Source organism: Cyprinodon variegatus, unplaced genomic scaffold (assembly GCF_000732505.1).
Source record: "Cyprinodon variegatus isolate N-32 unplaced genomic scaffold, C_variegatus-1.0 Scaffold891, whole genome shotgun sequence".
Lineage (NCBI taxonomy): Eukaryota > Metazoa > Chordata > Actinopteri > Cyprinodontiformes > Cyprinodontidae > Cyprinodon > Cyprinodon variegatus.
In genome coordinates this window covers 74,456-89,757 of record NW_015151344.1, presented here as the reverse complement: position 1 = coordinate 89,757, position 15,302 = coordinate 74,456, and the positions used below count along the sequence as shown (strand labels likewise).

Below are 15,302 nucleotides of genomic sequence, written 5' to 3'. Positions count from 1 at the left end.
GGAGTAGAAGTAAAAAGTATCCATAAAAACAACTAGTAAAGTAAAGTAAAAATATCAGAAAAATCTACTTGAGTACTTCCCATCTCTGCTGTTTGTGCATAAACTCCCAACACATCTTTTAGTTCCTTGTTTTTCTTTCAAATGCTTAAAACCCACATTTGAGCTGAGTTTCCTCTGACGTCATGTGCTCAGCTATCTGGTTCAGGCTTTAACTGTCTGTATTTTGCAACACAGAATCCTATAAAGTTCCTTATAACAAAATACAAAAAACATACAACTAAAGTAAACATTATTTTTTAAAACAAAGCCTCTCTTCACCATCCAAGATTCAATTTGCATAATGTTGACCGCCTGGTTTTCAGTAAAAACACTTTCAGTTTGGTCTCTGAGTTTTACAGTACTGTTTGAAAGCAGAATCTGGAAATGGTGAGTTTATTACACAGAAGCTGTAAAAAAAAAGTCAGCTGCTTAAGGACTAAGGTACTGTTTTACAACATTAACCTTCTCTCACAGCTGAAATCAGTTTTTATTAGAGTCAGTGCATTTTAACAAACATTTTAAATGTATCAGTACATATTTATCGCAACTTAACTAAAGTAACTAAAACTAGTTATATTCTGTTGACACTTGGTTCAATATTTTTATTTTAAAATATATATTTAAATAAACAAGTTTTTCTCCTTTCAGTTATGCTTCTGTTCTGTTTAGTTAGGAATTTTATGATCCTATGTACTTTGATTTAAAGGTTGTAATAAAACAAGGTCTATAGCATAAGTGTATAAATCACATGTAACAATACTGTATAAAACTATAATATTTAGTTCCTTAGTTACTCCAAATTATGATTTCACCTCATTAAAAGCAGAACTTTTGTTGGCAGCAAGGCCTCAGACACCATGCCCCCCCCCCGAGACAGGCTGTAGGAAACCTAATTTACTATTATAGAATTCATTCATTTAATATAATAATTTTGAAATTAATTTGAATTGGATTGAATTATAGGGGATACTAAACTTTTGATCCTAAAACAACAAAAAAGGCTGCTACCCAGCACGTTTAAAAAATTTCAAATCTTAATTCGTGAATAATCTACAGATAGGGAATTATCAAGAATGTGAACATAGCAAATGTGATGGTATTTTTAAGATCTGTAGGACTTCACCTTGGCTACAGATTTATAGCGCAGGAGTGAAAAGGAGAAGCTTTTTTGTTTTTTTGATTAGCGCATGTTTTGCTTCAGTCTTGTTAAAGCCATGGTTATAATCAGTTAAAAGACAAAACTACTTGTCTACTCTTGTCTGTATCTATTTAAATATGATGTAAACGTTTCTTTGTATTTTTATTAAAACATTTTCTCTGTTTCTTTGAAATATTTCAAAATTGTATTCAACATATTCATGGCATTTAGGTCCGGATTCCCATGGCATTACGCAGCACTTATGCAGGTTCTCTGTGTAATTTATTTAATATCAGGTCCCTATGAATTTAAACCTACTTTGGCCCCTTTGGCAGCGGTTTTCAAGGGGTAAATTCATAGAAATAAAGCTAAAATTGCCATAGCAGAAAGAACAATGTTTTTGTTCTTTGTTATTTTGGAGTAATTAAGGTTTTATTGATCTCTGAGTAATGCATAATTAACCTTGTATGTCTAAAATCATTCCTTTATTGTAAATTTTGTCAGCTTGTCTGTGTGCTACTTTAACCAATATGATGTGTTGAACTAGATCATCTATTTTCACAACTCTTGTGAGACACTTTTGTGTAAAGTAGGGCATTAATTTATAAAAAAAATATTAGTTGAATTCTGTAAATGAAAGTGTGCCCCAAAGCAATTATGAATTATATAGCAGCATTGTATCTCCAGCAACTGTAACATGTTTTATGAGCTGCAACTTAAAACTGATTAAAACTAGACTAAAACTTTTTTTGAGTTTTAGCCAACTTAAACTGGACTAAAACTATCACATACAGTAATGACTAAAGTTTGACTAAAACTACTAATAGTTTTCATCCTGAAGATGGAAACTAAGACTAAATTTAAGATGGCTGTCAATCAAAAACAACACTGCTAGCTACACTCTTACCCATCAGTTTGCATGCACATATTTACATAGGATAATTTCACAGCAGGGCAGCATCATCACTCAGTAAACAAGTTACTCATAACTTAAGAATGCTAATAGCAGGAGGACGGTTTGATCCCCTGGGCGTGCTCTCCACCATTTTGTGCCTGGCGCTGGCATTTTCTGGGCAGGGAGGGGCTATGTCAGAGTCAAAGCTGCTCTCAAGCATGTAGGTACATGCACATATGGCCGGCCAGGCTGTGTATAAAAGAGACGGCAAAAAAACTCAGAGAGATGGTGTTTGTCATCACACTGTAGTCTATCTTAACAGATACCTTTTAGTTCTTCACAAAACTCTTCTTTAGCACTTTCTCTATAAAATAACATTTGTTCATTGCCTCTTTTAAAGATGTCATTTGAAACAATGCCTTTTTGGTCCTAATACTGTTTTCTATTTCATACACACACAGTACTACTACATACTCACAGTATGTTTTTCTTCTTTAAATTGGAATGTACTTAAAATTCAGTAATATTAGACACACCCACTTACATGAAAAAGTGTGACAATAATAACACTTCATCTCCCATTTTTAATCTATAACAATGAACTTAAAAAAAGTGGGATTGATATTTATATATACCCCAAATAGTCTATTTTGTTGATTTTATTAACATTGGAATTAAATCATATAAACACATAGCAGCGGAAAATGTTAATTTTGTTGTGACCTCAAGTACTATTCTCCTTTATCTACTTTTCCTATTGACCTTTGGAAATACTTTACTCCAAAGCGACATTCGCTCCTCACACTGAAGACAGTGCAGAAAACTGAAGGTCATATAAACACAGGCTCTTCAGTAATGTCATTGGTCTACTTGATGCCAGAGGCAACCATCATGTGTTCAGTAGGCCAGTTACAGATACTCTTTAGTAGAGCAAAGCTGCCATATTACATGTTCGAAACATGTTTCTCAAATGGTACATTTGAAACGCAGAAAAATAATACATGCCAAAAAAAAAAAAATGCATTTACCCCATCAAATATGGATGCATTCATACACTAAGTTATAAATGCATCCATATGATTGCATCGACTCATTGACTCAAACACAATCCCTAAAACTAAGCATGCTTGTAGTGACAGTGGAGAGGAAAAACTACCCTTTAACAGATAAAAACCTACAGCAGAACCAGGCTCAGTATGAGTGGCTATCTCTCGAGGCCGACTGGGGTTCAAGGAGACAGAAGCAGAGATACAAAAAGCAGCTGTAAAAGGCGGCCCCGTCCAGGAAACACACAGCCAGGCAGAGGAGCACCTAGCCAGCTAGCATGTCAAAGGATGAACAGAGCACATCTAGCCAGTCACAGTCAGAGAAACAGGACTACACTGGATAACAGGCCAATCTCCAGCATCTATAAATTATTGTGAATTATTTCACAATTTCACACAAATAAAGGCCCACTAATGCAAATGCACAAAAATAGTGCATTATTTAAAATTTTCTTGGCTAAAATGATGAAATGAAATATGTCTACATCATCAACCATGATATAGTTTACAGCTCTATAAAGACACAACTTTGTTGAAGTTAGAATGCGAGCAAAAAGCATTACTCTTTTAAGTCAAATGTTACCCAATGTGTAGTGTAGGAGACTCGAATTAGATTATTTACTAACAGGCTGTCAGTAGGTCACAGGGAGACCATCTCTTTGTAAATGGGACAGGTTGGTCTGTGGCATTCGGCCTTACTCAAAGAATTACCAAAGAAATCTGTAAAACCTCTAAACTTAAAAGTATTTTATTATGGATATTTATCTGCTTTCAGATACTGCATAGTCATGCTTAAGGTCACACCTAATTCTGTTGATTGTTGTTCAGAATATTTATGACCATAGATCAGAACCACCAGTCTTTCCCCTAAACATAAAAACCACAACATCTAAACCAGTGTGAGAACAGCAGTAAAGGATGGGTCACATTTCTGAGAAGCAGGAAATACCCCAGCCATGTTTAGACATATAACCTCAGTTTCATAAGTAGGGCACCATTACAACCACCAATGCACCAGAGAGACATCTGTATTTGTTCCTTCATGCTAGACAGCAAAAACCACAGAGCTGCTGAGTTAGTAGCTTTTGTCAGCAAGTGGGAACCGATCACTTTGGGCTATATAGCTTATGAATTATACTCAAGCCCATTCAAGACCAAATGCTATAAGGCCTTTGAGTAGCAAAGCTGCACCTGATATCAGCTCCTCTCCTTGGATACACCCTGGATCAAGGTCAATTATTTCCTTTTTCATGTGGTATTGGCAGCGGAGCATAATTCAGGTCTGAAAAGTAAAACGTCTGTACAGCGATTAGTTGCAACCATATGTATTTCCAATTCTACAACACAGACTGAGGGCTGATAACTTGGTTAAGTGAACAGGAAGAAGGAAAGCTAGGAAGGGATTTTAATTTATAATATCCACCATTGGGTATTAGGACTGTTTTGTTTCCTGTTCAGCAGGGTTAGGAGAGGTTTCAGGTATAGAGAAACAGAGGATCATAGACTGTCTGCTACAGAGCAGAACTGCTGCACCACCAGGTGTGAATTATCGGCTGTAGTGACGTCCACCTCTCATTTGAGACAGTATTTGCTGGGGCAAAAAATTAACAACAGGAGTATAATTTTCAAGAGTTCCACCTACCAGGGAGTAGCCATCAAAGCTAGAACTTAGATATTTTCAACATAAATTAACTTAGTTTAGGTGAAAAGAGGGACGTTTTGACCAATCAGTTTAGCCAACGGCCGCTCAAACTGAACACAATTCTAATATTAATCAATCAATCAATCAATCAACTTTATTGTCAACTACAATTTAGTACAAACTGTTTATCACAATACATCACATACATTGGGGTGGAGTGGGATGGGGTGTCAGGCGTGCTGAGAGGGAGAATGGTTTACCGAGGCCATGCGTGCCGCAGACCGCTGTCTTTGGCACATTCTTACGGCTGCCGAGGGCCCCAGCTGTATAATGCTGCCTTTTTCTATGTGGAAAGATAGGAGCCACATTTGGGAAGGAGAGGGGAATAAGAAGCATATTTCAAACTTTAGAGACCAACAAGACCTCCCTCATCTTTGGCCCTATCTCAATATATTTTTAAAAGTAGTAAAAAAATTGAGATTTAAAATTCATATAGTGGCAGCTGGCTGTTTTTTTTTTTTTTAAAGTTACTTTATTTTTTTATACTTTAGGTAGTTTTTGTGCACATACTTTTTCACTTTTACTTGAGTAAAGAGGTCAAGTTGATACTTCAACTTTTACCAGAGTGTTTTTAAACTGCAGTATCTATACTTCTACTTAAGCAACAAATGTGTGTACTTTTGACATCACTGACGGTTAGAGATATCAAAAAACCTCAGGATAAGTGAAGCACATGTAACACAAGACAGAAATTTCAGCAGACGGTCACATGCAAGGCTGGGGTCACATGAAATCCCATTTGAGACATTAGTAGTGTGTGTAGGATGAGTGCGTTCAACTTGTCTGTGAACGCTGTCCATAGGCCGCTGTTCTTGATGGGATGGAAGTTTATCAACACTTCTGGGCGCATCCACAGATGTGTGTGGGTATGGGAGGGGGGGGAGCAGTTTCAGTATACCCGATGTTACTGGTGAAACCATTGCAGAGTTCAGGAAAAATGTGTCTATAAACTTTATAGCTATCTTTCAGTAGACAGCAGTTTTTTTTCCCCAAATAATTAAAACCCAATTTAGAAATGACTCTAAACTCACCCTCTGCTCAGCTATCTCATTCAGATTTTAGATGATCTAAAAATGATGTCTTATTCATCAACAACTCCTGTGAAGATCACCTTAAAACCCCCATATAAAGTAAAGAAGGCCCCATTTTCATCAAAGATTACATTTTCATTATGTCAACCCAACTGTTTTTAAGAAAAAACACTTTCAGTTTGCTCTTCAGTTGTACAGTAATGTTCGAAAGCAGAAGTTGGAAAGAATGAGTGCATTACAAAAAGAAGTCAGCTGCTTAAGAAGTAAAGTACTGGCTTACAACATGACTTCCTAAAGTTTAGTTTTACTAGAGAAGCGGAAACGCTTTACATGTAGATGTGAACATTTATCACAAATAAGCTGAAACCTGTTGACAGTTTCCTGCAAACTCTCATATATATATATATATATATATATATATATATATATATATATATATATACTGCTTATTTGTTTTGTGTCCAAAGGTTTTCGGCATTAAATTAAAATAAACCATGCTGATGGCCTTCATTGAAAATGCTAACAGAAGGAGGATGGTTTTTGGATGTATTTGTAAAGATGGTTCAGCTTTTTTTCCTAAAACATGTTAAAAGTGTAATTATGAACTCATTTTCCAGAGATTATTAGAAACAAAGACTAAAAGGACAAAATTAGACAAAACTCAATCTCCCCATCCCTCCCCATCAGTTGCTATGGTAATTACAAATAGTTCTTTTTCACAAAATCATTTTTTATTAAACTGTACTTACATCAAGCTGTAATTAAGTGTTGTAAAAATCCTGTCTTTCATATGTCCTCATCTAGGTGCTGTTTCTCTGTGTTGTTTCACTGTACCCTACTTCCCCCATATGCCACATACTCTTTACATCTGAATGTGTTCTGTGGTATGATTTTCAGTGAGCATGAAGATCCGCCTTCTTTCGAAGCACTGTTAGCTTATCAAGTTGAATCTCTGCTTTTCTCCACCTACCATGCATGCCTACTACCTGATGAAAACTCAACATCAACTCTGTTTTATCTACCTTTATCAGCTTGTGCGTGTCTGTGTGTGATACAGAACACCTGGTAGCCATCATCACCTCACCTGGTTCGCCTAGTCATTAACTGCTCTGGCACCACAGCAAACTCGCTAAACAACAACTACTGTAAATACATACAACTCAGCTGCATCCCTACCACAGGGAATACAAGGAATACAATCAGCAACAATGTTAAGGAGAAACAAACAATATATATATATATATATATATATATATATATATATATACATTTGTAACCATATTCTGATCCAAGATATCTAATATCTAATTTGCCAATCAGTGCCAGAAGTAGTTAAAGAATTAATAAAAAAAAAAAACACTCCAAATGAATATTGATATTGAGATAAAAAAGTATACCACATTGTTTTTTTTTTCCAGTATCTGTTTGAAGATAATGTTTTTTTTCAGCTTCTTTCAAAACACAGTGAAATACTTTGACCGCTCAGTTCTTGTCAAACAATAAAACTTGTCAGAAACTGATGAAAGCCATGTCTCCGCATAGAATCGGAACATCAGGGGAAGAAGTCATTAGCAGAAACACCTGATCAATCATGGTAGCTAGTTAGCTACATCACAGCTGATTCAAAAAAATTAGTTCAATTGCCTGTGTTGCGCAATAACCACAAATTTACCATTTCCATCCAGATTTTCTGATACAGTACTTCCAAATGTTTATTAGAGAAAGCTGATGGAAACATGCCTATTGTTGCTATAATTACTCTGAGTTTTGGTTAAGTAAGTTTGGTTAAAGCAGTTTAAACATTTTGGGGGGGCACTGGTGCATGAGTACTGATTTTTATTAATTTTGCTTCTAAGAAGTATATTTGAACTCTACATCTTGAACTTTCATAGTTTCCAAATTAAAAATCGAGCTGTTGTTTAAGTTCAAGAACCCGAGTCTGCTGCTTTAACTGCTGGGTGAAAGGCAGCACACCCCAATGTCGCCATTGGCTCGCTGACCACGATTGGACAATCTGAGCAAGAACGGTCTCCATAGTAATGAACAATCAATTGTCATTGATCTCCAAAATGATAAGGAGGAAAAGTGTTGTTCTGGACATTCTGCAGTTGCTCTGTAATGTTGGAGATGGTCCATCTCATGCACCTCCTGTCTCATTGAGCAAAGATTCAGCCAAGCTCTTCATATGCAGACGAAATATCGTAACTGGCTTCACCTGGTTAGCTCAGGCGCACTCAGACTAAAAATGACCCTAAGCTTCCCAGTGACCAGGTGTGAATAAGCTGGCGGTGGGCCGCAAAGTGCGGGGCTCTCACTAAATAAAGTTATATTCATCCCATGGAGCAGTTCTTATTAAAAATGATCTCTTTCCCTCTGTTACTTATTACATCTTTTGTAAGCACAGAACACAATATTTTTTCCCCTTAGCATCTCAGTCTTCAGTTACGGTCATTTTCATGACTTGAAACTTCACACTCTTGACACTTTTAAAGAGTCAAGAGCGCATTCATTGATATATGAGCCATCTCTGATAAAAACACAGCCTTAAATTCTACTATACTCAACTAGGGCTGAGGGTCATATTGCATTCAGAGTAACCTTTCCACATTGTAAACCAGCTTCCACAAATTACTCAATATACAAACATGACCTATTATTTCTTTGATTTACTTTAAAATGGTCAGCTTTGCTTAGCAGCACATCAAGTTGTTGGGGCATAAATGCAACTTCAAGTCAAAAGCGAAACCATCTTCAAGCAAAACCATGCTTTTTTTCTCTTACAGCATAAGCAACCACCAAGCGTGACAAAAGATGGGTTATGTTTTTGAGAAACAGGAAATGCACAAAGCAGACAGGATAACCTCAGCTTCATCTCAGGGTACCACCACAGACACTGTTTTATGAAAACTAGACTAATCTTTTTCTTTTTAGGTTTAGATTCAAGGGCACACAGTTTTCTGTCGTGCAACTATGTTATATTTTTGCCCACCCCAATAGGGGTGGTAAATATATTATTTAATCAGAGAATAATCGGACTGTCTTATATAGTTCATGAACACACATCCTGCTGGCTATGTGTCAGAAGAATAAATTAACCTGTGAATCAAAGTTTGTGTAGCACTTTACAACAATACCAGGATGACCAAAGTACTTCACAGAAAGATAAAAACATTGTAAAAAACAAAAATCCTAAGCATAAAACAGTGTGTTCTATAAGATAGTTTGAAAAAAGGAGTCTTTAATCTGCACTTAAAAAGGGGCAAATCTGTGAGAACCTGCAGACCATGGGGCTACCTGCCTGGCACAGCACCACACTGAAACATCTGTTGCAAGTTATGATGCAAATTTTCATTGACAGAAATGTTTACAATTCTGAAAAACATAATGAATATTTTACCTGTTTTACACCATATTAAAAAAAAGACATAACATAAATATAGAAACTACAACAAAATAGGAATTAAACCAATAAAACTAGAAAACAAGGAGCAAAGAAAAGTACAGTACAACAGAACCAAGACCATATAATTCTCAAGCCCTCCTAAGCCCCTTGAGAACTATTAGTGAGATCAAACAAATGTCATTTAGTTAGATCAAGTGAAAGTCATTTCAGGTAAGCTTTCCTTAGAGTTTACTAGCCTTTGAGTAAAGAGCCTTCTCTCCAAGAAACCCTCACGAGATCTAGAACAGACTTAAACTGTTCCTCCTTGCATCTGTTGGCCCAGCAACTGCCGTTGACCTAAACTAACAACCTCCACCTGAAAAATCTAGTCTCTTCTACCAAGCTTTCAGCCACAACCTGAGATCCCACTCACCTCTCCATGGTAAAGGATTGTCACTCAGAAGATTAAGCCTGCTGCATTTATCCCCCGCCATATAGAGAACCAGACCCCCAGAGTCGCTGTTTATAAATCTCCCCTCCTCTGCCCTTCATACTGTTGATATAAATATTTATCACACTTGGATCTTCATGTCAAAACCATGACAACTAGAAGCTTTATCAAAAAGGAAAGTTGTAAGCTTTGTCTTAAAAGTAGACAGGGTGTCTGGCTCATGGACTAAACTGGTAGTTATTTCCACAGGAGGGGAGCCTGATAACTAAAAGATCTGCCTCCCATTCTACTAGTAAACCTGCAGACTGCTCTGTTAGGGACATAAAGGACTGTTAGATATCTGATATCTGATGGAGCTTGGATGTTTAGGGCTTTATATGTAACAAAGAATATCTTACTTATATTCTGGGTTTATTAGGAACCTAATTCATGGAAAATAATAGATTAGAAATATTACCTCTCCTTTTAATCTTCACCAGAATAGAATAAAATGAATGCACATTCAATGCACCATCTCGTGGGTCAGAGGCAAAAAACTTTGAATCTCGCTCAGCCACATCTGCATATTGGAGATACTGAAACTTGACAGCTAATTTATGTAATGGATATCATATGGTTCAAAACAGGCTTTTAATAGGAATTGCGGTCAATGAGCTACTTTAAAGTAGTACATGGCTACATATCTGATTAAATGCAGTTACAGGATTTCAACCCACTTGTAATGATATTTTCTCTCTAACATCTATATACTCCCTCAGTAAAGGACACACATTTTCTAATGCGTTTTGTGTGTCTGATCAAGGCTTAAATGTGCCACAGACATGCAATACCTTTAAGAAAGCCTGGTTTATGTTGTAGTATAAACTTGACTGGCAGCAGGAATTTAAACCAGAACTCATTCTGAGTTGTCAATTCTCTTTCTTTCTCAGAGAAAGCATTGTGGATCAGATTTTTTTATCACCAGGTCAGTCTGACAGTTAGGGGAAGATATGCATTCAATACATAAAAAAACAACAAAATACAATCTTAGAATAAAACATGATAGGTTTCATTAATAAAAGCAAATTTAATTGATAAGATAAATAGTGAAACATGTAGTTGTGATGTCTTTGGTATCATCAGACTGGTTGATCATGCCACCTAGTGGACAAACAAGGTTAACAGATGTGGGACACAAATGAATAGCAAAGGGAACTCACAATTGTCTAACAAAAAATGTGAAAAACACACACATACACACATATATGTATATGAATATGCATATAAACATGTGTATGTGTGTAAATAAATATACATATATTAATCAACAATCACAAAGTGGAACAAAATCTATGAGATATCTTAAACACTTTTTTTGACGAATATAAAACTGGAAAATTTGGTATGCAAACCTTAAACAACAATTTTTATGGATATATTTAAGAAATGGCTTCATCCATAAAGGCCAGATTTGTGCAGAATACAACTGATTTTTGTCCTATGGACAGTCTCCTGCCTTAGGTGTACATCTGATACTCCTATTTCAACATTATTACTTGCAGAGTGCTACTTGGGATGTTTAATGCTTGGGGAATCTTTTGGTATCCAAATCTGGCTTTAAACTTTTCCACAACAGTATCTTGGACCTGCCTGGTGTGTTCCTTGTTCTTCTTGAGCCTCTCTGCGCTTTAAACAGACCTCTGAGACTATTACAGCGCAGGTGCGTTAATACTGAGACTTGATTACACACAGGTGGATTCTATCTATCATCATTTAGGTCAACACTGGATCCTTCTGAGGTCCTCACTGAACTTCTGGAGAGAGTTTGCTGCACTGAAAGTAAAGGGCAAATTAATTTTGCACGCTATACACTCTTTCTGTTAAAAAGAAGAAAACAAAACAAACGAAATGTTGAAACTGCAACTATACAGTCATATGTTTGCATCACTTTTTTTTCATCACATTGTTTTTTATCATTGCTGCTTACCTTTATCAAGGCTGCACTTTAAAAGAGGAAATAGTCTAGAGAGCTGTACTTAACGAAATTTATGTACAAAATGACAACATCTGTCAAAGTCTGTCGGTTAAGACCACAAGGGCTGTTGGGCTTTGTAGCCAATGAAATAAGGTTTCAAACAAGCCTACATGTGCCGAGGATTAATAAAAGGGAGCCGCGTTACTGGCTTGTGTGAGAGAAACACAGACAGCTGCGGCTGGATCAATGAGCACATATCTAAGCTGAGTAATAACAACGGTCCTATTTTTTTTAAGTCTTGATGCTGATTTTGTTTTATTACAATACTTATGGCTGAAAAGGGAAAAAAACGCAGCTCAGAAAAGGCACTGGGGCTTATTTTAACTTGAAAAGCAACAGTTTCACTATCTTTTATAGATTTTGTATGTTATTATAGGTGTAAAAATTATACATTTTGTTATATAAACTGATTCTAAAAAAAAATGTAAAAGAGTTCTTCATAAATGTTTGGGGCCATCAAAATGCCGCAGTGTTATTCTATGTGTCAAATAGTAAAGCAAAGCATTGTAAAAGCATTTGGCGCAATTTGGCACATTTTGGAGATTTTTAAAGACGCTGGTGACTCCAAAAGTTGAAAGCCCCACAGCTCTGGAACTGTTGTAGCTAGAGGTCTGAAATTTTCTGTATTTGTGGTTGGCATGATGTAGAATGTAATACAGTGAGAGCTGCCTTTTCTTAAGCATGTCTTTATTACTGCTGCTCAAAAAATACCTATTATTTTCAAGACTAAAAAAGCAACTCTGAGTCAGGTTCGAACTGATGCAGCTTGGTCTGTATTATGCTCACCCAATTCTCATTTATATATTCAGAAACTAGAAGATGTTAGCTTTCAAATATTGTATTGCACATGTAATGTGGGCTTACAGTTACAGTTATTTGCTTTTCGATTAGGGTATGCAAAATAGGTGAGAATTTCCCAAAATAAGGTGGATGTTAAGAAATGTTATTGCTATATGACCAAGTAGTCCTTTAAAACTAGATTATCTTCTTTTTAATAACAACCCATAGCTAAGCACTTAAACATACAAATCTGTCACCAAGTGTGCTTCCGGGCATTATTAAACTTTCCCCTCTGCCATTTTAAGGGTTCTTAACTTGCTTTTCTTCCTTCAGGAATAATCACATGATATTAAGGGTCAGTTTTCTAAACAGTTATTTCTGATTAGGCAGAATAGTGTTTAATCTATTTAGTTTGATCAAATAATATTTATTCCTTGGTAAGAATTGGTTTGAACAAATTCTGATAGCTCTAAATTTGTTAAAAACTAATTTGACCTTGTTCCGAATTCTTCTAAATCAACTTTCTTTTTGCTTTTCGACCATTAACTGTGGTCCTTAAGGTTCACTGCCTGCGTGTTTTAGGTGTTTCCCTGCTTCAACACTCCTGAATCAGGTGACTGGAGTTCAGAAAACCCTTTTCATCCACCATTAAGTGATAACAGGTGTGGGACAACCTGGAAACATCCTAGACATGCAGGGCAGAGTTTCTTAAGGACCAGAGTTTAAAAACACTGGTTCACTTTTCTATTTGCACATAGTAGCTTTTGGGTTTGGTTGGGTTACCGCAGGCATCTTAATAATGAGTTTTAGGGGCCAACCAAGGATTTGGAAATGAAAACTATTTACAGTAAACATCTAACCCTAAAAGGTCTGTTCTCATATATTGAAACAAATGAAAGCAGATAAGTGAATGCTTCAGTTTTTTATTGTTACAATTTTCAGGTTAGTACATAAAGAGAAAGATTACAAGGATATAATTCACCTTTGATCCCCAAAGATATCACATAAGCAGAATTAAATTTTATTTAAAATCATAAAGAAAATATAATTCCCAAGAAAATGAAAGTATAGTAAAAGATGACCCAAACATAACAAAGTATGCATTAAAATGAATACAAAACCTAAGCCTCAAACAAGATCTAAACCAATTCTACCACCAGGATATATTCATACCAGTAAAACTCAAGTAGGATAGACAACCATGTAGAAAAAAATAATAAAAAAACCCAAAAGACGTCAACTGATTTGAGTATGTTTAAGTTGGAATATTTCATCAAAGAATGGCTGTTTTTAGGCACAATTATCAGTGCAACAATTTTCAATTTTAGTTTGCAGGTTACAGAACCTCAAACTTTGATACAGTCAAAACAAAAATCATGAGTTGTGAAACAGACTGAACTGTGATAGACAAGACTAATCAAAAGGATATATTGTGACCATGCACATTAAACAAATGATCGAATATAAAGAACTCCTAAGCACTCAGTGTTTGTCAATGTTTCCTCACAGTGGCATTTTCCAATCACCAAATCTCCAATACATTTTTCTGTGTCTCTTGGATGCATTTCCATTACAGATACAGTGATAGGAGGACCGAGTATAAATTCAATAAGAAAATGGTTAAAACACTGTGGTCTAAAAGGTGTTCTGACACTGTTGCAAGGTCATAATTTTTAAAATATGGTATACAACTTGGAAAGCATAAATTTCCCAAACAGTCCTGATACCTATTTTCTTTATTGTCTCCTTTCTTTAAGCATTTTTGAGTGCTTTTCCCCTCACTTTTTATTTGCTTTTCTTATGTTGTTCTTTAATATTTTTCTGGTGACAATCACCATATTCTAGGAGGATAGATAAGTAACAAAAAACAATAGGGTGTCAAGTTTAAGCAAAGTGTTTAAACTGTTTAGGCCGACAGTAGTTTTGCTTCCAACTAAAATCTTTGAGAGACACAGGATTCAAGACCCTACAGCTCCTCTCTGGCGCTGCCAGGAATCTGTGGTGGAACAAAAACATTTCTTTCTATGTTTTTAACTGCTCTGATTGCAGATTTCATAGATGTCTCAATCCAAGCATGAGGATAGGCCGTGTGTTCACCAGCAAAGTAAATATTGCCCTCATTCTTTGTAAGCTCTGTGGCGTATTCTGTGCGTTGATTAGATGTCATGAGGGCGAATGCACCATGGCTATGAGGATCCGTACTCCACTTCTTCACATAAACTCCGGTGCACAGAGACCTGACTTGGTCACCGTGGATCAATTCCAGGTCTTTCAGAGCCATCTCTTTCAGATCATCGTCACTCAATCCCAGAAGGAGGGTGGAGTCTTCAGCCCAGGTGTAGGAAGCCAGCAGGACACCAATCTTGTTGTTTCCTGTGAAGTTGTGGCTCGGGTAGTAAATGAATCGAGAGGGTCGATCAGTAATGCTCTTTCCCCCATGGATGCCTTCTTCCTCCCAGAACTTTTTTTTGAAGGTGAGGATCACTTTAGTGGAGCTCCCATAATGGATTGACCTCAGAGCTTCCATTTTGGAGGGGCTCAGTGGTGGATCAAAATCAATAAAGAGAGCCGCTTTGGCAGTGGTTGTCACCAACACAGCATTAGCTGTTTTGTTTATATTATTTTTTTGGTTATCCTGGTAGTACACTTTGACTTTATTTTCTTTTGCATTTTGTTCGATCTTGTTGACTTTAGCATTGGGGATGACTGTTCCTTCTTTGAGGGTTTTGTTAAGCTTGCTGGTGATCTAATCTGTCCCGCCAGTCACCTCATTGTACCTGGAGATTTTAAAACATGACATTATGAGTTTTTATCTAGGTTCCTT

At 36.3% G+C, this 15,302-nt stretch overlaps 1 protein-coding gene and 1 pseudogene across 1 annotated transcript in view; both read right to left on the bottom strand.

Annotated features, from left to right (window-relative positions):
- LOC107099633 (L-amino-acid oxidase-like) overlaps positions 1 to 6,715 on the bottom strand; it is a gene marked incomplete at its 3' end in the record, with an annotated part of 16,363 nt that extends 9,648 nt beyond the window's left edge. The window contains exon 1 of the mRNA XM_015397846.1: positions 6,601 to 6,715. The remainder of the gene's footprint in view (positions 1 to 6,600) is intronic.
- Positions 6,716 to 13,581: 6,866 nt separating this feature from the next.
- The window catches only part of LOC107099632, a 22,340-nt pseudogene continuing 20,619 nt past the window's right edge, over positions 13,582 to 15,302 (bottom strand).